At 40.1% G+C, this 26,329-nt stretch overlaps 1 protein-coding gene across 2 annotated transcripts in view; it reads left to right on the top strand.

The window, feature by feature from the left end:
• The window catches only part of ST7 (suppression of tumorigenicity 7), a 162,372-nt gene that overhangs the window by 19,660 nt on the left and 116,383 nt on the right, over positions 1 to 26,329 (top strand). The window lies entirely within an intron of this gene.

The following is a 26,329-nucleotide window of genomic DNA, read 5'->3' as shown; positions in this document are numbered from 1 at the left end:
GTATACGTATAGTTTAAAGGTGTGGGTTTTTTGTTTGTTTTTCAAATACAGCTGACTCATTCAATATGAGGAATCTGTAAATACAGAAACTGATGCAAGTTCAGAAACAAACCCCTTTTATTCAGTATTATCTTTATAGAAGAAGATAATGCCTGTTGCTTATTTTTAGCATTTGACATTTTTTGTCAGGGATTTGTCAGGAAGGGGGCTATTTCTTTCCTTGATGCTTGTGTCTATCTTACTAAAAGAAATCTTATAGTAGATTGCTCTTTCATAAATCAACTGAGTTAAGTCCGTTCATTCAATTTCTTCTCTAGCCGCTTTATGCGCTTTCTCTGGACTCTGATATTTTGTGCAAGTACAATAGCATTGTTTCAGAATTTAAGTATGCAGCTGTTTGCAGCTGCTCAGACAGTCAAAACAGAACCTTAAATATCAGATGTCTCTGCAGTACAACATGCCCTTTTCATTGTTTATTATCCATGAGCTTGCTCGGGGCGTTTAACAAGACTGGGGCTCTGGTGACTAGCCTTTATACAGTTGTATGGTAAATGCTAGTTCCCACCTTTATCTGGTATATCCACGTAGACTAAAGATAAGTGACAAAAGATGAAAAATACTATTGTAGGAATGTTTTAGAATAGGCTGCGAAGTGACAAGCTGGTATTCATGTTTTGTAATGCCAAGTCTCTACCTGCTTCCTGGTTATTAAATTGATTTGTGTGTGTGGCTTGTTTCAAGTGAAGGAATACCTGAGAAATACTCAGCTAAGGAGCCTTATAGTCAGACTTATAGTCTTGAATCAATTTAAATGTGTAAAATAATTTTGTGTGTAAAGTATTTTAGTAAGAACAGTCTCAGCTGTAGTGTGTCTTTTATGACAATCATTCATAAATGTGACAAAAGTATTTGCTAGTGTATGCCAAGGCAGCACCTCCTCTAAGATTTCAGACAGATATCAAAAGGAGAATACAAGAAAATGAATTTGTATGGTTACTACCAGCTGAAATTAAATATAAAGAGTTTAGGCCTAATTGTTCTGTTCCTGAGAGTGGTCTGTTGCATCTTTTTGCGTAATACATCTTTAGGTGTTGTCCTCTCTCGAATTTAGCATGGCATAAAATAAGACCTTAACTGGCAAGGCAGTGACTAGTGAAGAATAGCTGCTTTAGTAGATAAGCCTTCAGCCTTTCCTCAGCCTACCATGTCCTCTAATGGTGAACAACTATGACAGGGTTACAAGAATTAAAATTAAGTTTACTTCTTTAAGTAGCCCCCTATTGAATTACTTTTAACAGCTGAATTTGACCTATTACATTTGGAATATTTGAAACTGAGAACATATAAGTGAATATAAAATACGTGTGGGTCTTAGTACACATTTTTCATGAAAAGTAATGCTTCATATGTAAAGGAAAAGCCAAATAATCACTGTTTTATTCCCACATGTTAACCAATACTGTTTGAGTGTCGATGTTCTCCCTCTTTTTTTTTTTCTTTGTAGATAAAGGGTGATGGTAGGGCAAATGGTAAGGGAAGATAGGAGAAGAGAGTTATAGAGACCACCCACACACCGAAACAGGGCTCAAGTGGGGATACCTCCAGCAAGTGCAAGCAGCCAAGGAAGTGCCTACAAGACAAGACTATGGGCTATCCTCTTGCACCCCTCCTGGGAAATTGGCATGCTCAAATAGGTCTCTGAAGCGCCTGTACACCAATGCACGCAGCATGGGGAATAAACAGGAAGAGTTAGAGATCTGTGTGTGGTCACAGGGCTTTGGTCTCATTGCAGTTACAGAGACAAGATGGGATAGCTTGCATGACTGGAATACTGTCATGAATGGCTACATGCTTTTTAGGAAAGACAGACCGGGAAGGCGAGGTGGTGGAGTTGCCCTTTGTGTGAGAGGACACCTGGAATGTATGGGGCTCTGCCTTGGGGTGGATGATGAGCCAGTTAAGAGCTTATGGGTGAGGATTAAAGGGCAGGCCAACATGGGTGACACTGTTGTGGGTGTTTGCTACAGGCCACCTGACCAGGAGGAGGAAGTAGATGAGACCTTCTACAGACAGCTGGAAGTAGCCTCACAGTCACAGGCCCTGGTTCTCATGGGGGACCTCAACCACCCTGACATCTGCTGGAGGAACAACACAGTAAGGCACAAACAATCCAGGAGGTTCCTGGAAAACATTGATGATAACTTTCTGACACAGCTGATGGAGCAGCCAATGAGGAGAGGTGTCCTGGGACCTTGTACTAACAAACAAGGAAGGACTGGTTGGAGATGTGAAGATTGGGGGCAGCCTTGGCTGCAGTGACCATGAGATGGTGGAGTGCAGGACCCTGCGAGGATGAAGCAGGGCAATAAGATCGCAACCCTGGATTTCAGGAGAGCTAACTTTGGCCTCTTCAGGGACCTTCTTGGAAGAATCCCATGGGTTAGGGCCCTAGAAGGAAGAGGGGTCCAAGAGAGCTGGTTAATATTCAAGGATCACTTCCTCCAGCCTCAGGAATGGTGCATCTCTACGAGCAAGAAGTCGAGCAAAGGAGGCAGACCTGCGCGGATGAACAAGGAACTCCTGGCAAAACTCAAACATAAGCAGGAAGTATAGAGGTGGAAGCAGGGACAAGCCACTTGGGAGGAATATAGGGACGTTGTCAGAGTATGCAGAAATGTGACGAGGAAGGCCAAGGCCCATTTGGAATTAAATCTGGCAAGGGATGTCAAGGACAGCAAGAAGGGCTTCTTCAAATACATCGTTAACAAAAGGAAAACTAGGGAAAATGTGAGCCAGCTACTGAATGAGGCAGGGACTCTGGCGACAGAAGACACAGAGAAGGCAGAGATACTGAATTACTACTTTGCTTCAGTCGTCACTGCTAAGGCCAGCCCTCAGGAATCCCTGACCAGGAGACCAGGGAGAAAGTGTGGAGAAAGGAATACTTTCCCTTGGTGGAGGAGGACTGGGTTAGAGATCATTTAGGCAAACACACCCACAAGTCCATGGGCCCCGACAGGATGCACCCACGAGTGCTGAGGGAGCTGGCAGATGTTATTGCTAGGCCACTCTCCATCATCTTTGCAAGGTCATGGCAATCAGGAGAGGTGCCTAAGGACTGGACCAAAGCCAATGTCACTCCAGTCTTCCAAAAGGGCAAGAAGGAGGAGCCAGGAAACTACAGGCCAGTCAGCCTCACCTCCATCCCGGGAAAGGTGATGGAACAGCTCATCCTGGAGGTCATCACTAAGCATCTGGAGGACAAGAAGGTGATCAGGAGTAGTCAGCATGGATTCACCAAAGGGAAATCATGCTTGACCCATCTGATAGCCTTCTATGATGGGATGACTGGCTGGGTAGCTGAGGGGAGAGCAGTGGATGTTGTCTACCTGGACTTCAGCAGGCTTTTGATGCTGTCTCGCATCACATCCTCGTAGGTAAACTCAGGAAGTGCGAGTTGGATGAGTGGACAGTGAGGTGGCTTGAGAACTGGCTGGATGGCAGAGTTCAACAGGCTGTGATCAGTGGCGCAGAGTCTAGTTGGAGGTCTACATCTAGCAATGTCCCCCAGGAGTCAGTACTGGGTCTGGTATTGTTTTAACTTTTATTAGGATAAAGTGATCTCAATTAGGCTAAACACTTTTCCATATAGTTGTTTTGCTTGGTTTTGATTTTGACCTCCATCATTCAAGCTGAACTGGCTTGCAGAATGATTGCTGCGCTGTAACAGCAACAGATCCTTGAGAGAGTTACCCCAGGTAGGGAGAACAGTAACAAAAGATGCTTGGAGCGAAATCACTTAACACCTGAACTGCAGCCAGAAATACCTCTCAGACCGTAGCTTTAGTCTCTTTTCCTTTCAGTGTCACATAGCTAGAGTAAGCATGGTGGATTACTGTGCAAACTTTGGAAAAGAAGAGAGTCTTCTGTTCAGACTAATATAATGTGTGTTGAAAGCTTCTTCGGTTTAGTCTGTAAACCATTGAACAGTTTCCTGTTACCTGTAAAACAGTTTTTTCAATGCATTCTTGATATTTTGGAGCAGTCCAGGGTTTCTGTGTGTGCTAGTAGGCTTTGCTCTAGAAAATATTCAGAACATGTACAATGCCACGCTGGACTCGCTCAGAGCATTTCTAGGTTGGTTTGTTATTCTTCCCCTCTCCTGAGACTAGGCAAAGAAAGATGCATCAGACAAGGTAAAAGAACACTTAATAGGCAGGTGCTAATCCTAATCTGCCTCTCTTCTTAGTCTGTAATTCACTTTGACCCACGAGTCTGCTGCTTCACATTCCTTCTGTTACTCCTCTGGATATTTGCATTGTAATTCCACCTTTGAATTTTGCTAGGCTCTTGACTTCAGCATTATCCTGTGATAATGACTTTTGCAAGTGAATTACATATTTAGTGAAAGCCTGCTTCCTTGTGCAGTTCTCAGTCTGTCCTTTACTATTTCATTGAATGGCTGCTTGTTTTCTAATCTACACCATTATTCCACATATGCTTATAGTATCCCTTCTTCTATAACTCTTTTGCGACGTAAAGAATACTAGTTTTATAATACTGATCTTATAATTTTTATTGCCCTTGCTGCCTTGTTCCCTCTAAACCTCTAATCATTGTTTTTAAAATGGAGTGATAGTACTCATAAAGTATAGGTGAACTGCAATATATGAAAGAGGTTATGTATTTCATACTGTATGTCATTCCTAACTTTCTGTTTGTTTGTCTGATTTGGGATTTTTTACTTTGACTCCAACTGTTCATGGAGAGAGAGGGACTCCATTGAACAGTGTATAGCAATGCATAGAGTTTTTGTTTGATCTGTTGCTTTATATTAGGAGAGATGAAAATGTAGTTGTTATGTTTTAAATTTAGTAAGTTGTAGTAGTTTTGATGATTACTAGGCTCACTTCTCTGACTATAAATAAACTAAATTATTTTAAAATATTTTTGACTAGAGTAAATTCTGTTCCAAAATTGGAACAGGCTGAGGAGAGTTTGGGAAAGAAAATAGGGTCAAGCTTTTGCATTCTTAACTGTAAATGGAAACAGAAGGGCATTGCCTGACCAGATGTATTAATTTAATAGCTCCTGTAGCTAATGCAAAGCGTTATTTACTTAAAAATGTCAGATTTAGTTTTTCAGGCTTTGGAGGTTCTTCTGGAGCTCTCTAGGTGGCTGAAGCCTCAGGCGAACCCTTCTGTCTGATGCTGCTTGGGTAAATTGGAGAGTGCTGAAAGATGAATAGTTGTTACTTGTTCTCTAGTATGAATGAAAGAGACAATCCAATGTTACTGATGCTGAGGAGAGTAAGATTAGCCTGCCCTATTAGCTGACAGAAAGTTGAGAATAACCATGTTCTGGGTTTTTATGGAGCCAATAAACAAAGTCTGGGCAATTCAATGTCTTCCTTGTCCAAATTGCAAAGAAAAGGCTCCCAAGTTTGATGAAGTAGCTAGGTGGTTGGTGAAGCTGAAGGAGAGCTTGCTGGGGACACGCAGAGAATCTGTGCACCACTTCTCTAGCTATCCTAAATCCTTTTAGTTCCATGGGCTAAATAGGCTATGCCATTTTTTCACCACTTGAGAATCATCCCTCTTTTTATGTAGCTTTATTAAGATTTATTCACTATGGGAAGTGATAGCTAGTGGAAGACAGTAAGGATATTGAGATGTGATTACCAGTGTAGCAGAACATTAGCAAATACTCTTTCATGCACTGGGCCTGTATCTTCTGCCTCTTAGAGGATTACTGTTTGTTCTCCTTTATGTACAGTGTGGCATTTATCTCTGTGCATTAAATTAATCTTATATTTAGGAAATGAAATTGAAACTCCTTCTAATGTCTGACCATTAAACTTGAAGCGTATGTTAGGATTTGGATTCTCCTTTGGATTCTTTCATCCTTAAGTAAGGCTCTTTAGAAAGTCCAGTAAGATGCCATGGTGTTTACCGTGTTAGGAAAATATAGATAATTTTAGATGTTAAAAGTTTGACGTTTTATAGCCAAATACAGGAATGATTCATCCAGAACAAAATCTTAACAGTGTATTGTGTTTATGGCCATTTAATTACTATGACATAGAGATTCAATGAAATTTTCCTTTAGTAGTTTTCTCTGAAGCCATTGTTAAAACTTTCTGCACTGTTTGCTACTTCTTTTACAGATTTGGAAGAGTAAGTCATAAAATTCAAAACAGTAGGGGTCTTAAAAAAAAAAAAAAAAAAAAAAAATCCTGCACCTCTGCCTTCAATCAGTATATAGTGCTCTATTTCAGAGTAACAGGTCTTAGCCATCTATTTGTCTTATTTCTGCCTATGGCTTGTTATTAGTTTATTGTATTCAGTGTCAACAAGAAACACAAACTTAAGGAATTTGTATGTTACATTTCTTTCTTTATTTTCTAGTGAGTGAGAAGCTCAGGAGCTTTTAGATGTGTTTGTAGCCAATTGAGAAATATCCTTTTATAAGATTATGAATTCCATTTATTGTATGAAAACCATTTATTGTTGTAACTTTTGTTCTGGATTACAGTATTTATATTTCAGCACAAATGGGATGCTTCATGGACAGTGATGGTGAGAGAAGGTGTTTCTGGCACAGCTAGGTATCATCTGTGCTCAACAACTTTTCCATTCAACTGTAGCTGTTGCTTTCTGCCAACAAGACCACTGACTTTTGAAAGTCTCCCTATGTAGTTATACAGACCTGGCTGTGCTGGTGAAACGCATGGACAGCAAGAGAGAAAGTGTTTCAAAAAGGATATCCCATAGGAATAGAGTCCTCTTAATTTAGCACACAAAGAGACAGCAGTAGAGGCAAGGAGAGCATTGGGATTGGGTTTTTCGGCTAAACATAGGGCTCTGAGGTGGATAAGGTCAGACTGATAGGGTGTGTTGGCTTTTCATGTTGCTCTGGTGCTTTTTAAGGTAAGATGTTTGTGACCAGAAATCTTACTTTGTTTAGCCAGTTTCTATGTTTTGCAGGCAGGTTGTTCCTGAAAGACACAAACTCCCATATCCAAATAAACTCTAGGAGAAATATGCCTTAAATACCTGGGAGCTCTGGCGGTCTGTCTTGAGCTAATTTTTGATTAGCACTTGCTTTTTTACGCTTAGTTAATTTAATTTCCGTGTGATAATTCATTTGTCTGTTCTTTGTGATGTTATCCTGTTAGATTTTTTTTCTGAATGATCTAACCTGCTCTCAGTGAAATCAGTAGCTGATTTCTCATTGGCTTCAATAGGTAGAAGCTAATGGCAACATGAATATGAATATCTCTTTGTTTGGTCATGAATACACAGTTTGAACCTAAGTTGTTTATGTTTTCTGAAATAATTTCATATGAAAAATAGCAGTGTAACTTTTATTGTTTGGTATGCAGTCTGTTCCTACTTGTTCTAGTACAAAGGATTAAAAAAACCCAGAAAATTATGACAGTAAACACAGCCAAGGTAATAATCCAATAAAAGGGAAGACGAAATGTAGGAATTTAATGAATGTTTATCAGCAGTCATATTTCTTTTTTTTTTTTCCTAATTGCATGCAGTAAAATATATTGAGTCAGTATAGTACCTTAATGCCAACAAGATCTTAAAGTGCAGTAGAGAGATTGATCTGCTTTTATGTTTTATGGCAGGAGCGGTTCTCTAACAAAGCGTAAGGCGGTAAGAAGGGAAGCAAGGTTCTGACTGAAACTGCCTGCCTGGATGCATGGGCTAGCTAGTATGGCCTTGGGATTTATAAAAGCTTAATGTACAAAGCTTAAAAACTTGGTCCTTACACTTCCGTCTTCGACGTTATTACATCTACCCTTCCTCATTGCTGAAACAAAAACACTCTTTCCTTTATTTGTCAGTGCCGTAGGAGGAGGAACGGTCTAGTCCATTCCTAGCACGGGCTAGTCTCTTGCACTTAACCATACTTTCCGTGCAAGTATGATGTGCTTTTAAGAGTTAACAGTAAATATAGGAGATCTCTCCGCATTTGGGATAGAAAACTTTGGTTATGAGAACAGGCTAGCTGGGATCAGTGAGAATTTGTTAGTGAAGGAGGTGATCCAGATTTAGAAACAGATTGTATCCTTTTAAGGTTCACGTATTTGAAGACCTAGAGGATCTGGCATGCTCCTAACATGGACAACATAAGGTAAGCCTTTGTTTCAGTAGCTGACCAACCAGCTATAGGTGAATGAAGTATGGTGTACCTTTGAGAAAGTGTTCATTGGTACTATTCCAAAGTGTCACTATTTATCTAGGCACAGCAATTTTTTATTATCGCTCAGATTTGAAATGAGCTGTGGCCACTTACTAATAGAAAGCCTTTGTTTTTTTTATTCTGTTGCTGTTCTCTTCTGAATCATATTTCCTGTGAAAGAGTTGAAATATTATGGAAATGATGACTAAGAACATTTTTCTGAGATATATTATGTTGTATTCTTAGCCATCAATTTAAAAATAAATTTTCTATGGAGGAAAAAATGTTGGCATGTTCCTATTTCACAGTAAAAAGTGGGAGTGGGATCAAATATTCTGTGCTTGAGTTGAAAAGGAAAAGTGCAGAGATACTGAATAAAGGGCGTTTCATGGAAAGCTCAAGGAAAAGTCTTGCTGGATGGGCACATCTTGCACAGGGGGAAATCTTAGGAGACTTTTTTTTTTCTTGATGCAACAACATTTATAATCAGAAAAGGGGAGTTTTGGATAGATAATGGCAAGAACTCTATCACTAGAATAATTCTACTTTTCTTTAAACAGACTTTGGTGTTGTTCTTTTGAGGGTATTTTGTGTACTGAGGTCATGATATAGCGAATGGGGTTAGTGTAAGGGTAGAAAGCCATAATTTGATATGTCTCGTGTCAAGTGTAATGTAGTAGGAATGTATGTGTGAATGTTGCTTTCTATAGTACTAAGAATCTAAATGCTTCTTGGTTTTTGGACCCTGTCCTTCCCGCCTCTTGTTTTAATCTTAGCCCTTCATAGTAGAATTCACAGTAAATTCAAGTAAATGAATATCAAGGATAAGAGACTTTTAGAACAAACGATAGGGAGTGTGGATCAGTGATGCAGGTGAACTATCAGACTGTCTTGAAACTTGGGAGTTTAGAATTTCCTACCAAATCATTAGGCAGCTAAATCCTATTTTCAAAAGTGACCTGACTACTTAGGGAAGTTAATGGCACTTGAATGAAAAAGTTCCTTAATTAACTTTTCCAAAGGATATTTGGGCTTCTAAGAGTTTCAATGACACAACTAAAACAATATTTAAATAAGTTTGTGTAGGCAAGGCATGAAATTTTTTTTTTTAACAATAAGAGCAGAGCAATAAACAAATCATATGCATCACAAAAGGATGAATGAATGAAAAAGAGATCTACTATAGACAGAGCACATGGTATAGCTAGCTGATTGATAGCATTGGACATCACCCCTTCCAGGGATATAATTTCTTTGTCTCCACAGCATAGATGCTTTTTATTTTTAAATAATACTCCAGTGGCAGTAGATGGGATAAGACTGAGATGCATGTAAGTATATTGCTGAAGTAATATTAGCTTTGAATTATGTTTTAGACTTTGGGCACACCTGAACAAAGCACTGTGAAATGGTGTATGAAAAAACAGACATCTTGCAGAAGTTGCGTTACGTTAGTTGTGCTGTACTGTGATGTGTATGTTGGTGACTGTGTTGTGACCCTGGCCCTGGGACACAGGAGACGCGCTTTCAAATTCCTGTTTTGACTGACCTGTAACAGATTTATATCAGGTCAGTTGAACTGGTCAGAGCAGGGCCTTGTAGGGGAAGAAATGTTGACAGAAGTCAGATTTGGAGTGATCTGAGATAAGAAAAGTAGACTGAATCCATCTGTTTATGAATTAGGGTCAAATCTCTGGTCTGTCTTATCCCAGACCAGTGCTCTGACCAGTGAGCTATGAAGGGTCTCCCTTTTTCCTCTTGATCTGGAATTCTATCTGGACTTTTCTGGAAAAATATCATTGAAATTCATGTGCTTCCATGAAATACTTTGATATTTTTGAAAATACTTCCAGCAAAAAAAAGTTCCTGGTAGCTGTTCTAGAGAAACAGTGATTAGGAGACTTCTGAGAGATATTTGTTAGAATTAGTCTTATAAACCTGTCATAGCATAATTTATTCTTTCCTTTCTGTGTAGGTTACCGTTTTCCTGCTGTAATGATTGTGAGAAGGCATACAGTGTTCTCTAAGCAAGTGCAAAACAGATTAGCTGTGAAATCTTGTTCTCCTAAGAATGTTAAGAGAGGTTACTTAAACATGTTGGGAAGAAAAATAACAGTGCCTATTAAGAAGAATCTTACTCTTAGAAATAAGATGGCCTGAGCTCTGCCACATGTTAAGGCAACTTGTGAAAAACCCAAACAAACTTACAAAACAAAAAAACCCTGAAAAATCATTGGACCCATTAATTAAAAAAAAAAAAAAAGGCAGAGCCAGCAATGTTCTCTGCGTAGCCATCACCATGTTCCCTTCCAGTCCTCAAATCTGTAAGACTATACAGGGAGAGAATGCACTTACATTCCTTCCTTTTTTTTTTTTTGGTCATATGTATCTGTAAGTCTCAAATACTTGCCTTTATCTAATGCCTGCTGTGTCACGCGGTGCTGGTGGAGGGGGCAAAAGGCAAGTGACCCAGGGAAAATCAAGGCTCACCTTCCTGTGCTGCGCCGTCACCAGTGGCCCACGCCTCCCCTTGCAGGAGGCAAAAGTACCACTTCTACGTGCTCTGTCTTCCTTCTAGATAACAGATGTCAGCGTATGTACTAGATTCAAGATAATGTCATGTCTAACATCTTTGTTCCTTTTGCATTGCCTTTTCCAAAATTGTCCAGAAACAAAACAAAATTCACCACTTTTTGGAGTGACATGGTGTTGAATTTTCCTTCCCTGCAGGAGCAAGGGCTGATGTTTTTAATGTGATTCATCACTGCAGTTAAGCATTAGCTTTGTGCTGACTCCTCAGTCTGTGCCTTAATTAATGATGTTAAATAATGTTAGTTCTGGCAGTGGAGCACTCTTGCTGCTTTCTGGCCTTTTCAACTTTTCTTTGGATTTACACGTAGGGCCAACCTTGGTATGTTTGGCTATATGATCAAGAGGTCAAAAATTGTCATACAGTGGTCCAGCCAAAAGAACATCTCTTGATTTTTCTCCTCTAATGTTATTAAGTGAGGAATTAAATAAATAGTGTGGGGTTTTCAGCTTCAGTATACCAAATGCTGAACAAAAACATTTTGCTCACCTCTTGCTGCTTTAGCCACTTCTTGGAGTTTGCCTATTGCTAAGGTTAAATGTTTTTTCTTATGTCTACTAGAATCCCAGAGACATTACAGTGCAATATTGTTCCTGGCACGGAGCAGCGAATGTGATCCTTACTGTGGGAAAATTCCTATGAAACCCGTGCTAGTTCAGAGGAGGCTTATTGTTGATATTCTCTTCAGTTTCAGGATGTGGCTTATAAAGCCATTATTGCACAGATAGATACCACCTCATTCCAAATTAAATGCCCTACCATTTTATTCTATAAACTTGCTCTCACTTCCTTTCATTCTTTCTTTTCTTGTTCACACGCTTCAATCTTTCCCGATTAGGTCTATAACTTCTCTATAACTTTATGGTAACCTCTGTTTTGATTACCAGTTCTCTGACTTTTCAGCAGAGCCTAGTCTTTAAAGTGTAGTTCTCCATTTCACAGTCTTATAACGGTTTTAGAATAAACTACACTGCATGTGCAAGCATATCCATATAGTAGTTAAAGCCTTGGCTTACCTGTGGAATAACCCTGGTCTGTCCTGTGGATCACTGCCACCCAGCAATCCAACAGTATTTAATTTGGGTGTTTCACGGTGTGCTAGAAAGAGTTCAGTATTACATTGCTGTAGTGACACTGGAAAGTCCTTTTCATAGTGCTTTCATAAGTCTGTTATTTCTCAGACCTGTCTTTTTCTGTCCTCTGAGTGCTGTGACAGAGATTTTGATACGAGCAACTTGTGAATATATCTTTTAACTTCCTGCCAAAGCAAAATCAAGGAATTGTGTTGCAGGTAGAATTAAGTGAGGGGGTGGACTTGGCTAGATGTGGCAGCCAGTAGGCACACATGCTGACAGTGAGTTCCCATCGCTGGTGGGATTTGGGTTGTGTTGTGAAATTTGAGCACAGGGAGGGGGGCAGCAGCAAGGGCTGAGCTGGAAAAGCAGGACTAGCTGAGTCATGGAGTGAGTGCGGACTCTGAGATGAAGGTGCTGGAGGTGGGCTCCGAGGTATGCAAGGAGGCTCAAGGTGTGGGTGATTTTTTGAGTAGGGTGGTTAATCGGGAGGATGGGGGCCCTGACTCCCATTCCACGAGTGATCACTAGTGCTTCGTCTTTCACTTTGTGTATCACTTGGAGAAAGGCTCTGTCTCTGCACCAGTGATCTGTGAGGAACAGGAGTGCCAGGAGGAAAACTGGAGGAGTTTAATCATGTCTGCCTAACGGGCAAGCGCTTGCCGCGTAGAGCTAATAGGTGTTATTGCAGAAGTGCGTTTGAGTACTGTGTAGAGAGCACAGATTTGAAATTTAACAAGCCAACTCCTGGCAGAGTCTGAAGTTTTTAAGATAAAAACTGTATTAGAACTCTTAGGAAACTGTTGCCCAGGGCTGACAGTCTGTAATGCAGGAGGCGCTCGAAGGCTCGCTGTGCTCTGCTGTTAACATTTTCTAAGCAGCTCTGCAGGTGATGGAAAAATGATTTGGGAAGTTCTGGGATGGAACTGGAAAGAGAAATGTTTTCCCTTTGAGCATAGGAGAAACCAGATGAGACTTTGAACGGGTAAAAGCCTTTCTCGGGTCCTACAGTGACACCAGTGCTTGAAGACGACAAACTCTATTTAAAAAAAAAAAAAAAAAAAAGGAGGGAGGGGTGCAAAAAATTAGAAAGAGTGAAAGGCACCTTGTGACTTCTCACTTCGCACTGGGGATTCTGAGAGACTGCCTTAGACCCACTTTTGGTGGACTGTGTTTCATTTTCCTAAACTACCTTGGGCCTTGAGATCAAGTCTTGTCATTTGAGATCGAGTACTCTGTTCACATTTAGGCAGCATCTTTAAAACTCAAGAATCTTAAATTTCTGCTCAATTTTTTTTTCAGAAATTACTTCAACTGCCAATGAAATGAAAAAGGATGTTTTATATTTTCCAGAAGAACTGTAGTCTTCTTAAAAGAATGGCTTATGCATTCAGTCTCTTGGTATCTAATGGCTATTTGATCTGAAGACCAAGTTCTAACTGTTAGGAAAACAATATATTTGATCTATTGATCTGGTGTGTAGGGGTACAAAAGTGCTAAAAAGGCAATGGACCTCTTTTTAGTTGGCTAGATCATGACCACATTTGCTGCAGTGACAACATTCCAGCAAAAAGTCAAGATATGCCTCCTGAAAAGAGGTGGTTTTACCCTTCTTGGAGTCAAGGGAATGCCCTCATCTCAAAGCAAAGATGCAGCAGAGACAGCAGAAGCTGCTATGAGCCTTGGTCTGTTGTTCACAGCAGATTTCTAAGCTGTGGTTCTTCGGGCACGACTTTGATAACTGCACTTCCTTGAACAGCTTTACCCCTGTGGGCTTTCAGTCTCACTGCATGCAGTTGTCAGGGCAGGCTTGCTGCACGCCGCTCAAAAGGATGAGCGCAAAAAGGTAGGTTTAAGGAACAAGGGCTCTTGCTGGTTTAGTTAGCGTGGCTGCTGGACGGTGTGGACAGTCCCAAGGGTAAAATAGTATGCAAAAAGATCATAAAATATTCCTAGCAGAGCTTCTAAAGGAAAGATTTTTGGAACTTCTGGTAGCTAGGAAACAGGCAAGACAGAAAACCATGGCTGGCTGCTGCAGAAGCAACGAAATTATGCCACAGGATTACCAGCAGGCATATGGATTTATTGGATTATGAAAGAAAATTAAAGAAAGGTGTTTTTCAATATTAACCCTGTGCAAAAATTATGAATCGTAAGAGGATGAAAAGTTGTCAACAGTGTATTAATTCCTCTGTCAGTTAAAAGAAAACAAAACAAAGACTTGCTTGACAAGGGCATATTTTCCTCTGAGGTCACTGATGCGTCAAATCAAGGAAATTCAGAATATCTTTCAATTGTTTGCAACAGCGGCAAATAAGCAAATCTATTATCTAATTATTTTCAAGACAGAATTATAACTTTTTACAATATAAAACATTTATTTCTGAACTACCATCTAGCTCTTGTACTGTACAGTACTCTAAAGTACATTGTAGAACACGTCTTGATTTAGGAGGATATGAAATCAAAGATTCTAATTATCCTTCTTTATTTCTAGAAGTTTCAGAATTACATGAAAAGATTTGTTTCATTAAGCTTGATAACATGAAATTGTTCGGTCATGTCATCACAGCATGATTTTTTTTCTTTAACCTGTAATTTAGAGTTACTTTTGTCCTACTAGGTCTGCAAAACAGTCATTTTTAAGTTTTTGTTTTGTTTTTAGTGATGGTGGAGGAGGGTTGGCAAAAACATGGTTTTAGTGGCTTGTAACTAGTAATTTTTAATGTACTAAAACCTATTTATTATAGACTCCTAAACCTAGCTCAATATAATCTTTAATGAAGGATCTTCATTTTGCAAAAGTTATGGTTTATTGAAGCTTTCAGGATAAAATACTCTTCGTAGATATCTACGTATATGTTTCCATAGCTTTGCATCAGGAAAAGGCATGATGTGCTTTCATATCCACGTTTCTTGTTTCTTAAAGCTTGCTAACTTTATTGCATCTCTTCTTATCTCAAATGCAGAGATGGACAGAATATTTTTCTTACATGAATAGACTTGGGCAGATTCAGAAGTCTGAAGAATTTTCAGCTGTTAAGACTGAATTTCACTTTGAGGTTAATTCCAAAGGTATTGCAAAGGCAAAAATTTAATAGTATGATTTTTAGAAAGAAAGAAGAAAAAAGTGATAAGGACATCTCTTACACTAAGGACAACATTTTATCTTAAGCAGTATTATTTAATTTTGCATGTTGTTGTCTCCTTATTTGCAGGCAGGGGACATGTGGCTGAGATGGAAGAGTGTTTGGATCAGGAGGTTGAAAGGAAGGGGGAAGTGTGGGCCAGAAGAGGTTGCAGACTTTAGGATGGATTGGATACTCAGATGTGTGGCCATTTAGGAGAGGCTTAAAGCAGAGGATACAGAGCAAGAGGTAGGAGAGGAGCAAGGAAGGTTTTGTTGTGGGCTGGAGAAGAGGAGGAACTTGACTGTACACTGGAGAGGGCTTGCAGCCCTCAAAGGGGAGGGATGGATGTCAGGGAGAGTTAGACACCCGTGCAGTGGGGCTCTGGGTTGGGAAGCACTGGGCAGGTGTGGGTAGGTCTTGGGGGTTAGGATCTAAGCCTGACTGTGGCTGGGCAGATGAGCTCTGGACCACCATGCCATACCTGTTTCCTCTAACTCTGTCTTGAGTGCCAAGATCTATGTGCCAATTGTCTTGCTCTGTTTCATCCATCCTTAGCAGATGGCTTACTGCTTTGCTATGACTTTTTGCAAGGGGGTTCTCCACACTTTGTCACCTGGTGGCTTTTTATTTGGTTTGTTTTTGCCGTTTTTACTGTTGAAGACACAGTAGCCCTTATCTATCACAAACTAGTGAATCACTCTGTTTTAAGCAGGCAATATTAGTAACAATGGAAAACAAGCATCATTATAAGGACAGATTTTTAAAGACAATAAATGTTTCATCTCCAGCTTTAAACCAGGAAATTACCCCTTCAGGGAGCTCCTGCTGTAGAGACATCCCCTGGGCCTGTAGCTTATTGCAGCAGGTAAATCTTCTATGCTTTGCTGTGGAACTGAGCTGTTACCATGGCTATTGCAAGTAAAATTTCCAGTTCCCTTTTTGGCTTCCACAATGACTGTGCAGCACATGTCTCTCCAGAACAGCGCACTCTGCATCAGCACGTGGAATTATCAAAGGACACGTAGGGCATGTTTCAACAGGTGTTGCTGTTCATCTTGCTTGGTTTTTATCTTTTATGCTATTTTAGAGCAAAATAAATATATTTCTGTAAGCAACTGTTAGCTCAATAACTGTACTTAAACTGATAATAAGCTGATAAATGACAATGAAAACTGGTGTAGGGTTGGTTGCTGATGAAATATAAATTCTTCTTGGAATTTTTTTATGTGCATCTGCAATGCAGAGCTAAGGTTTAAACCAAGTGAACTACTTTTTCGTGGAATATATTCTGTAAAAATAATTGCTCCAGTAAGGAGCAATTATTGCATGCAGTGAAAACAAGGTTCTAGGAGAATCTTGACTCCCTGAGCACAGATATGAGAAAGATATTTGGCATAAGGGGCACATGAGCACATGAGTAGTACACAGTTGGATTTTCCAACTGAGGTCTTTTCACTGGGACCTGACACCGTGTGATAGGGGACTTTATGTTCATATTTAGACACTTGATATCACATATCCTTTGGTTATGAAAGTACTTATCCCTTTGACTTTTCCTGCTTATAATGTGTTCAGAAAGTTACTTTTTTATGCCAAATTCACTCACCCAATTGAGTTAATGAAGCCTTAAAGTCTATTTTTACTGATTTATAGACAGATGGGATGGTATAGATCAGGGGAGATGCCATACTGGACTACATTCATCCAATGTACTGTTTCCAGTAGTGTTTGATGTGAGCTGAAGAAAGGTACAACAGTCCCTGTAAATTCTTTCAAAATATATTTTCTTCCAATCCTCTTTAGAGCTTTTCAGAAAAAGTTGCAACTCTTTGTAACAAGCTACACTTTCCATGCTGTTTTACTTGAATTCAAAGTCAGAGAATGTAAAGAGATGTATCCTATAGAGGGTGTCTGTGGGGTGGCGCTAGGTGGTGCAGAACCAACCTTATCACTTAAATGCAGGAGGGCGAGTCATTTCTTAGACTTGAGGTTTTGTTCTGGCCAGCAACCAAACCATGTTCTGCTAAGGATAAGTGGTGTCAAACACTACTTGGCTGTAGTGTAAACGCGGTCAGAGGCCAAAGTGGGTAAATAATACTGACTGACAACAAATAACACTAAGCAGAGTCTGTAGTGATCCGAAAAGTGGTATGTATCATGAAGAATCAACAAAAGAGACACAGAAGCCTTCTGATTGCCCTGTATGTTGACTGTGAGGACGGTCCGTATACACATGCTCTACTGCAAACTGAAGGTCTTCTCTCTGATTTGACAGCTGATCGGGTAGCTTTAAGTAAACAGATGGGGTATGTCAAAAGGGCCACAAACTCTCTGACTTGATGAAAGGAATTTGTCTCCATGCTTAAATTTGTTGGAAGGAGGAATGTTCCCAGATGACAAGGGAGACTCTTTGGTGAAGTAGCTCTTGCTGATTTTTATCTCTTTTGTATATCTGTAATCTCTGGTGTGAGCATAACCTTCCTGTTTTTATGCAGAAGTTGATAAACTCTGAATGTTATCTGATTCTGAACATGAGCACTTCAATCTTTCGTGATCCTGAAACCAGAAAAGTGACACAGTGCTTCTAAGTGTTTTGATACAGTTAAGTCAGTGGTGTAATGGAGATTTGTGTAGCTGTACATGAGGATAAGAGTGTCTCCCTCAGCTCAGCGACTTGATCCTGCTGAAGTCTGAGACCTGTTCTGGGGGGACTTAAGCCTGTGACAGAAGTCACAGTTCAAGGTAGTTTTGGAATGTTGGGGATCTGTGTTTCCTTTGCTGAAATAAGGGACTCCTTATCCCAGCAGAGCCTACTCTTTTTTCCTACGCTTCCCCGAAAACCCATAGACACCCAGAGAAGACTTCATCTGCCCATATGTAGACATCTGCATCTCAGCTGCTCGAGCCTGACTCTTTGTATAGTCACTGGAGAGAAATAGGCATAGCTAGGGTTAGTGGCTGCTGAAGTTAACTACAGAAAAATGGTACTTTCTAATTGTACTGGGCAGCAGTCGCCTGGGATAAGTGCTGTGGAGTTGGAAACCTGAAACCTCTGCCTCCACCTCTCCATCCTCTCCTCAGCACTGCTGGAGTGCAGAGGCTCTGCAGGTACCACCACCCTCGCCACGGGAGAGGCTTGGAAGGGGAGATAAGCGCACTGGGCCTGGGTAGTGTGGCCTGCTTAGAGGGAGGCCCACTAGTATCATAGCTTCTACGAAACATAAATAGTGTCAATATCTGACCATTTAGTTGATGCTTATTATCATGTCTGTTTAGAGTCATGGTTCTACCATGGTATTAATACAGTGATCATCATTGGGCAGAATGCATATGCAGCAGTTACTAAGGTTTCTTTCTGTTTTGGCAGCTGGGCTTTTACTGCGAGAACTATGAACTACTAAGTGCCTTGAACTCCTCATAAAGGTCTGCAGAACTTCCGAAGCCGAGTTCCCACATAAAGCTGGACTTGGGAATTTCTGCAGTTTTCCTTTGTGGCTGGCATCTGGCAGGAAGGATGTTGGTACCGTTGAATCTGCCATGAGGAGGGCAGATGACCCCACCCTTTCCAATCCTATTTTCCTCTGATTGTATAAGGCAGCCTGCTGTTGGCATGAATAAATGCCTCTAGATTTCTCTAGTGGTTTGTTTAGGAGAACATTTCCAAGGTGTCTATGAAACTTAAAAGCCTAATTCTAAAAGCAAGTGAGACTATACTTTTAACTTCCTTAAGGGCTTTGATGGAAGTTTCTTCACCTTACATTTGTTCCTCAAGTTGGGCCTTACCCAAATAAATATTCTTTAGTTGAACAACACTGAGTTTTCAGGAGAGGTTTTACGGTTGAATGTGCAACAAACAATACTGCTTTGTCTAGGTTTTCTGACCAGAGCCTACAGTCTTAGCCATACTGATGGACTTCTGTGCCTACAGCAATGTGCGCAAAAGGGACTTCTAACATTGATCAGTCCAACCATTGGATTTGGTCCAGGAGTGTGTCTTGCATGGATTATAGTGTTGAATCTTCTTTATTAAGGCAAGCTGTGTTAATCAAGCTAATCCAAACATTTATTAATTTTTGTGGGTAATAATTTTTTTTTTCCTTCTGAGAGAAAAATTTTTGTCTCCAGTCAGCTAGGTTGGCACTGAATGCAAGCTGATTGGAATGTATGGAAACAACGGCTGGGACACTACTGAAATTCTGTGTTATGGGAAAACTAAAATCCTGGAATTAATAGATTTTTGTCCTATGACGAATAGTGAAGCTCATTTTCCAGTAGGGGAGTTTTCCTGAATGACTCTGCAACTGAATTATATTAAGGCTGCAGTGTCAGCTCAGACAGCGTTATACGCACAGGTATCCATTTCAGAAAATAAGTTTTTCCCATGGTTATAATATGAAATTTTTTATGTCTGTTAAGGAGTATGTTCAACACAGCACTCTCTTACTGTATAGGGGACTTTAACTTACCTCTTCTCTATCTAATTACTTGCTTTCACAAAGCACACAGGATAACTTTGTTTTTTTCTGTCCTTCTGCTAAGCTAGGTTGAAATGGCTAACTGGTTCCAGAGTTGTTAAGCAGGCACTCACTCACATGCGCACGAACACAGCATGTTTATGTGAATCTTATTTCCTTTGGGAAGCCCAGCTAAATACCTCAAACACCTTCTTATGTTGTTTTGTAGGTACTCCTTCATAGGTTTAGAAGTCCTTCTTAATTTTTCCAATGTGTACAATGAAATCATTGCTGTTTATGTCAGATTTAACATTCTTATTATGTTTACTCAGACTGAGATATAATTTGAATTTGATCTTCCACTCTCAACAATCAATTTACTCTTAACCATAAAATTTTACATTAGATCAATGTTATTAATATGTTGGCAATATTGACTACTGTTCTAAATCTTCTATCCATTTTTTTAATGCATATAAATTACATATTTTTGTTTTTTCTGGGGCAGGTATATTCTCTCTGATGTTAGTTTGCATGCAGTTTATTCAAGCAGGCTTTAATCCTAGTCTGTGGTCCCTTAGTTGCATTAAAAAAAGATGATGATTGTTTTGAATAGCTTTTAATTTGTTATCCACCCCGGTTTGTTCGCACTTTTGAGACCCTCACAAGCATCTTCTAAGTGCAGTCCCTCAGCACAGATCTTGATTTTAGATACCTGACATTTTTGAATTTTTTTGTATTTCCCTCACTGTTCAAAATACACTCTTCTACTACTTTATTCCTTTAAAATGCATTTAAGTAGTTAATTCTTTAAATGTATTTAATTTAACCACAGTACTTATTGCTTACTTCCTTTGATCCAGTGAGAACTAAGAATGTACAAAAGGTAGCGTGTTTTGCTGGTACATTTTTCAGATAGAGTAGGGGCCCCATTTCATCACACAATTGCATGTATTGTCTTTGAGACAAACTGTCCCAGAATTTATTGAAGTCTTTACACATATACTGTTGAGAGGTAGGCCTTTATGTTACTGAGAAGATAGAACATTTAATTTGGATTTGAAATGTGATTTGCATTGTTATTACATTGTTCTGCTGTGTCGGGAACTGTCTACATACTTGTAGATTAAACAATTCTACATTTAAAACAAAACCATCCAAACCTCCAAGCAAAAACAGAAAAGAGGTGATTTATCATCAGAATCTTTTGACCGTAATATGCAGAAGGGCTGTACAGAGTTCAACTCTGGTAAATAAGGCAGTATTTTATAAATGGCAGTCTTATTATATCTGCTTGGTTAACACTGAATATTGGAAGGGGAGTGGTTGTTTAAAGTAGTAGACCTGCTCTGTATTATCTGTTGTAAGGAATGGAAATATATTTCTGTTGTATTGCTTTCCGTTACTTGAATCTGTGTATTCAAGTAGTGCCTAGGGGCTAGTGCAGAAGAAGAAGTAGGTACTGTGTTGCTTACGTTGCCTGCAAACGTCCCTAGCACTAGGCTCTGCACTCGTGCTCTCCAGTAACAGAACGAGGCCAAGGCTTGGGATTCTTCAAGATCATTAAGCTAAGCAGGAGCAAACACTGAAGTGACACTCTTTCCATATAACTTTCTCTGTGTAAAACTCTTCACCGTTTCATAACTACTGGACCTTCATCTCCATTAGGTCCCTCCCCAAAAGGTGTCCTGGGAGGTGCAGAACAGAAAGAGCTTCCCCTGTTAGTAGCTGAACACCTCTTTAGAATTGCTCTGTACCCCTAATGAATGGCTTGCAATATGGTATATAGAGCAGTGTTGAAGCTAAGACCTCTTTTTTTTTTTTTTAATTGGAGTTGAAAGACATTGCAATAAGTTAATAATTGGCTATTATGGATCATTGTATCTCTTAAAAAAAGAAAAAGAGAGAGAGAGAGAGAAATCTGTCTTTTGAAGTTTAACATTCAGTTAATGACCAATGTAGATGTAAAAAAAAATTTTAGGTGGTGGAATTAAGTACTTGTTCTTCAGTCCTTCTTGTCATTTGTGTGCACATGTGTATGTTTACTCAAAATACATAGTTTTCCTAGGCATTCATTAGATAAAAGATGACGCAGAAGAAGAATTTGTTGCAAAAAACAGAATTCAAATTCTGAGTGAATTGCAGAAATGCAATATAAATTATACAGCAATATATCAAAATTCAATACAATAACAAATAATTTAAAAACCCAAACAAAACAGTCCTGCAGTCAATAAATTAGCCTGGTATAAAGAGGATTTCTTTAGATGTTGAACAGGATAAAGACCTTGACTTTTTTCTGCCAGCTGACTCGTTTCTGTGCCACTGACGTAAGGAAACTGATGGCTGCAAAGAGGGAATGCCCGTGGAAAACCTCTAACAGAAGCTGATAAGAGTTTATTGCAAGGAGAATACAAAATTCAGAGGACTTCAAGAGAGCTCTGCTACTCAGGGATATTTTCTACTCTCCTGCAAGCCCAGTCCCCTGCCTTTGTTTCTGAGCTGCTTGCCTGCCCTGGCAGGCCACCATATCACCGCGGGATGTGTTCCCGGCCCCCAACTAGCTCATTCCTTGGGCATTCTTCTTCCTTGCTGCTGGCCAGCCAAGCTCCAGGCAGCCTCATGAGTTCTGGTTTCTCAGCTCCAAGCTGGCTGGCCTGGGCAACGGGAAGGTTCCCATGCTTGACATCTCAGGCATTTCCTTACAATGAAACATTACTCTCCTTCACTTTTGTTTCTGTATCATCCAAGTTGGTGGACACTGTGGGACCTTTTTAGAACAGGCCCTGCTGCTTCTCGCTGTGCCCCTCCTTAGCGGTACTGCCTGGGAAACCATCCTCGGGGCTTCCCTCCCTCCTTCCATCTGTGCTAGCTCTTCTCTGGGCCACGACTCCCAGTTTATGACACAGAGAGATGCTACTTTGGAGATTTTGTTTCTGTTCAGTGAGGGAGATGGAAAGCCTGGTGGAAAAATATCATGCGGTTGTGTAACTATGTGCCAGTGTCTGGGGGGGGCTCAACTTTATAGCATCAGTGTAGGCTTTGTGGTTTGTTTTTTTGGGGGAGAGGGGTTATTCTGAATGTAAACACATGATCTTGTGAGAGGAGAATCTAAAGTTTTGCTCTCGCTGTAGATTCTCCTGGATATGATCATCATTTCAACATTTTTCATCAGTAGCATTTGTTAAAGTTAGTTAAAGGTCAGTGAAGTTGAGGAGAATTGAGCCAGAAAAAGTGTAAAATCAAGGAGCTCCAGCTTAATAGTAAGTGCTATTTCCCTTCACTGTTCTCTAGTGTCTGAAAAAAAGGCCCCTGCAGTATTTTATTTGGTTGCTGTCATGCAGATCAATAATTTGTGTCAGCTGTTGCCAGAGACAACAAAACTATAGAAGCTGGAGATCCCCACATCATGTGTGATTGGAAGTCTGGAAGCTTTCCACACCTTTAAGTGGGAAATAGCACTATTGTAGGCAAAATAAATTCCTTTTGTTAGTTTCTGAATCACACTGTTTACTGCACAATCACTTAGAGATTACCAATAGCACCAAACATGCCTTAAAAAAACCTTCACTGCCCTTACAGAACAGGGGACATGGAGAATAAGGCAAAGTTTAAATAGATAAATAAAAATCCCTGCCCAACTTTGAAGATTATCCTCTCCTTTCCCTCTGGAGATTTGACTGTGTCGAGTCAGTTTCCTTACCGTGGTAGGAGGTTGGTTAGACTTCCCTTCTTGGGATGAGCATGTCATTCCAATATAACAGGAGAACCTCACAGGTTTAATGGATTCATTTTTCTTTCCCACAGTTTCTACTGTGGAAAAGGAGTGTTAACTCAGAATGAAATATTTATCTAGTGATGAGAGAGAATAAAGATTTCTGTTGTTATAGGTCAGCATAAAGCATGTATACAAGTCTGCCTCTGTTGGTAGGTCACAATTTCCTGCTTGCACAGTTTTCCTTGAGAGAAATTATTCTATTACAGAAATTCCTCTGTACAAAATTTTAATATTTCATTATACAACTTCTATATTAAAATTTGTACTATGGTTTAGATATCTATGCAGGCAAAACAAAACATATACTTTTATCACCAAAAAAAAAAAAATTACAGAATCACGGAATAGTTGGGTTGGAAGGCACCTCTGAAGATTATCTGGTCCAATCCCCCTGCTCCACTAGAGCAGGCTGCCCAGGACCATGTCCACACAGCTTTTGAATATCTCCAAGGAGGGAGACTTCATAGCCTCTCTGAACAACCTGTTCCAGTGTTCAGTCACCTCACAGTGAAGAAGTGTTTTCTTGGGGTCAGATGGAATTTCCTCTGATTAAATTTGTGCCTGTTTCCTTTCATCCTGGGCACCACTGAGAAGAGTCTGGCTCTATCCTCTTTACACCCTACCATCGGGTATCTATAAACTTTGATTAGGCCCCTTCTTGAGAGGGAAATCAAGGAAATATCTACTTGAAGACTAGCAATGATAGAGGAGCACATCCTTTTCTCCTGAAAATGTGAAGGTATAGCAGAGATTTGAATACCACATATATTTTGTTCCTTTAACTATTTCATGCTTGCTTGTAGAGAAATGTATTGAAGTTAATATTGTAAGTGAATCTATTACTTGAGCAGTTTTTTGTGCATATTGTGAGCAAATCATAACAATGCTGAGATTTACAGGAGATACTACCTGACATTCTCTATACACTAATTTATGTTATCTGAACAGCTGTGTAAGAAACTTTGTCACATGAAGAGATTGCCCATCTCTGTAGAATAAACCAGTGGCAAAACTCAAAACAGAGAACAGAAATTCTTAATTCTACTAGCCAGCTAAATCTAACTATAAGATTATGCTCCTGCAAAAGTAGTAGATAGGAAACAGGTTTTAATCCTTTCTGTAAGTCATTTTACTAAGTGTTTTGGATAGACCTCTTGAAGAATTTCGGAGGGAGTCTTTCAAGAGTCAATTTCTCTACAATGCAAAAACTCTGAATGAGCAAAAATAACATTAATGAAATAGACTATTATGAAATATCAGATACCAGATTATGAGACCCAGATCCTGCATGGGCTGTGTGGGCTTTTCAACGAAATATGTGCGTCTGTATAACGAGAACTTAGCAGAGGGTCTGGGCTTTGACACCTTAAAGGATGTCATTGTAAGGCTCCCTAGTTTTGCATTTTCCTTGGAAACAATGCTGTAGAAAGTTCAAATTTGCTCATCAGTGCAAAAATTATTCTTAAGCCGTTGCACATTAACACTAGGGGTTTTGTTCCAGCAATTTGTGCTTAAAGGTGCTGGGAGACTTACCTGTACATAGCAGACACGGTTCCTGTGAGAGCTCGCCTCAGTTGCTTAGGTTTGCTCTGTGCACTACAGCTTTTTGTCAAGCTGTTAGCAGCTGAAGGCAGTGTTTATAGTTCTAAATTGTCAGAATAACTAGTTCAGCCTCTTGAATAGCAAAACTTTTGACAATGACCGTCAGGACAGAGGTTTTGTGCCACTTCCATTGTAGCATTTGATCAAAAAGAATTTGAACGTGGTGCTGAGCACCCAGCCACGTGACTAGAAATATTTATTATCATTAAACAGGTTAGTCATCACTTAAGGGTTGATTTGAATCACAGTGTCCCAGTGTCCTGTCTGCCAATGGAGAGAATAGAAGCTGCTTATTACAGAGCATGTTATGAGATGTCTCACGCCAGGGCATGGGCTCTCCTATGGCCTTGTTCCAGAGATGAAATATGTTTAAATGTTCCTGACAGCTGGTGGTGCTAAGTATTCTCGTGCTGTGTACAGAATACGGAGTCAGTTTGACTGGGGGATTAAAAGCAGAGATGGGCCATGTTTTGGCCCAACAGAAGTTACTGTCGGAGGAGCCCAGTGCGCACTGTAGGTGCCACTTCAGTTCTCTGCACCAGGGCAGGGCAGACAGGGAGGAGATCAGGCTGTGTAGAGCCTCTTGATCTTCGCCCCGCACCCTTTCCTAACTATAGCTGTGGCCCAGGGGTGTAGAGGGTCCATATTGACACTGCTGGGCACAGTTGTTATGTGAGTTTGGGGCTACGTTCTGGCTCCCTAAGAACGAGGGAGCTGGCAAGGCAGAGGAGGGTTGACGCCTGGGAGTTTTATGTGGCTTTCCCATCTGCTCGTGGGCCACCAGTGTCCCAGGCTGCTGGCTAATTGGTTCCGCAGTGATTTGGCATGTTGAGATCCTCCCGTGGAAGGTTCTGCAAGTGCAAAACATTGCTCTTTTTTCCAGCCTGCTGATCACAGTGACATTGCATATTTTACAAACAGTAGAAAAATCCTTAGCAAACAGAGCAGTAGGAGTGTTTGGTAATGGTTAATCTGCAAAAGATCAGAAATGAGTTTCTGGGTTGTTGTGTATGGGTTTTTGTTGTTATTGTTTTGTTTTGTTAAGTGCTTTATTTAATGGACTCAGGCATTTCCTTTCTCCTTGTTCACTAGCAGCACTTTTCAGTCTTTGTCGCGTTTGTAGCTGCATGCACTTGCTCAGTGAGACTTAGTAAAAATGTTCCAATTTTTGCTCCCTCCAAATAGCCATTCTTACAGATGACCCCTAATGTCTACTAGCTTCAGAATCAACTTACTGCTTCACTGCTCTTGCTAGCACAAGAGATGAGCTTGACTTCACCCCCCCCCCCCCACACACACACAAAATTCCTTTTGTCTGCAGTAGGACTGGAACGAGTCAGCTTAGGTCTTTGTTTCTACGCTTTAACATCTTTTAATTACTGAGTGTCATGAAAAAATGCACTCAGTAAACTCAGAAATACATTTGCAGGGGCTAAGAAACACTACATTTAAATGGTTTACAAGGATAAAAATAAAGGAAAATATTTCTTTGATTGCTAGGATGC

The sequence above is a fragment of the Struthio camelus genome, chromosome 1 (assembly GCF_040807025.1).
Source record: "Struthio camelus isolate bStrCam1 chromosome 1, bStrCam1.hap1, whole genome shotgun sequence".
Lineage (NCBI taxonomy): Eukaryota > Metazoa > Chordata > Aves > Struthioniformes > Struthionidae > Struthio > Struthio camelus.
The sequence above is the reverse complement of the archived record's forward strand: the minus strand, read 5'-3'. Positions and strand labels throughout refer to the sequence as shown.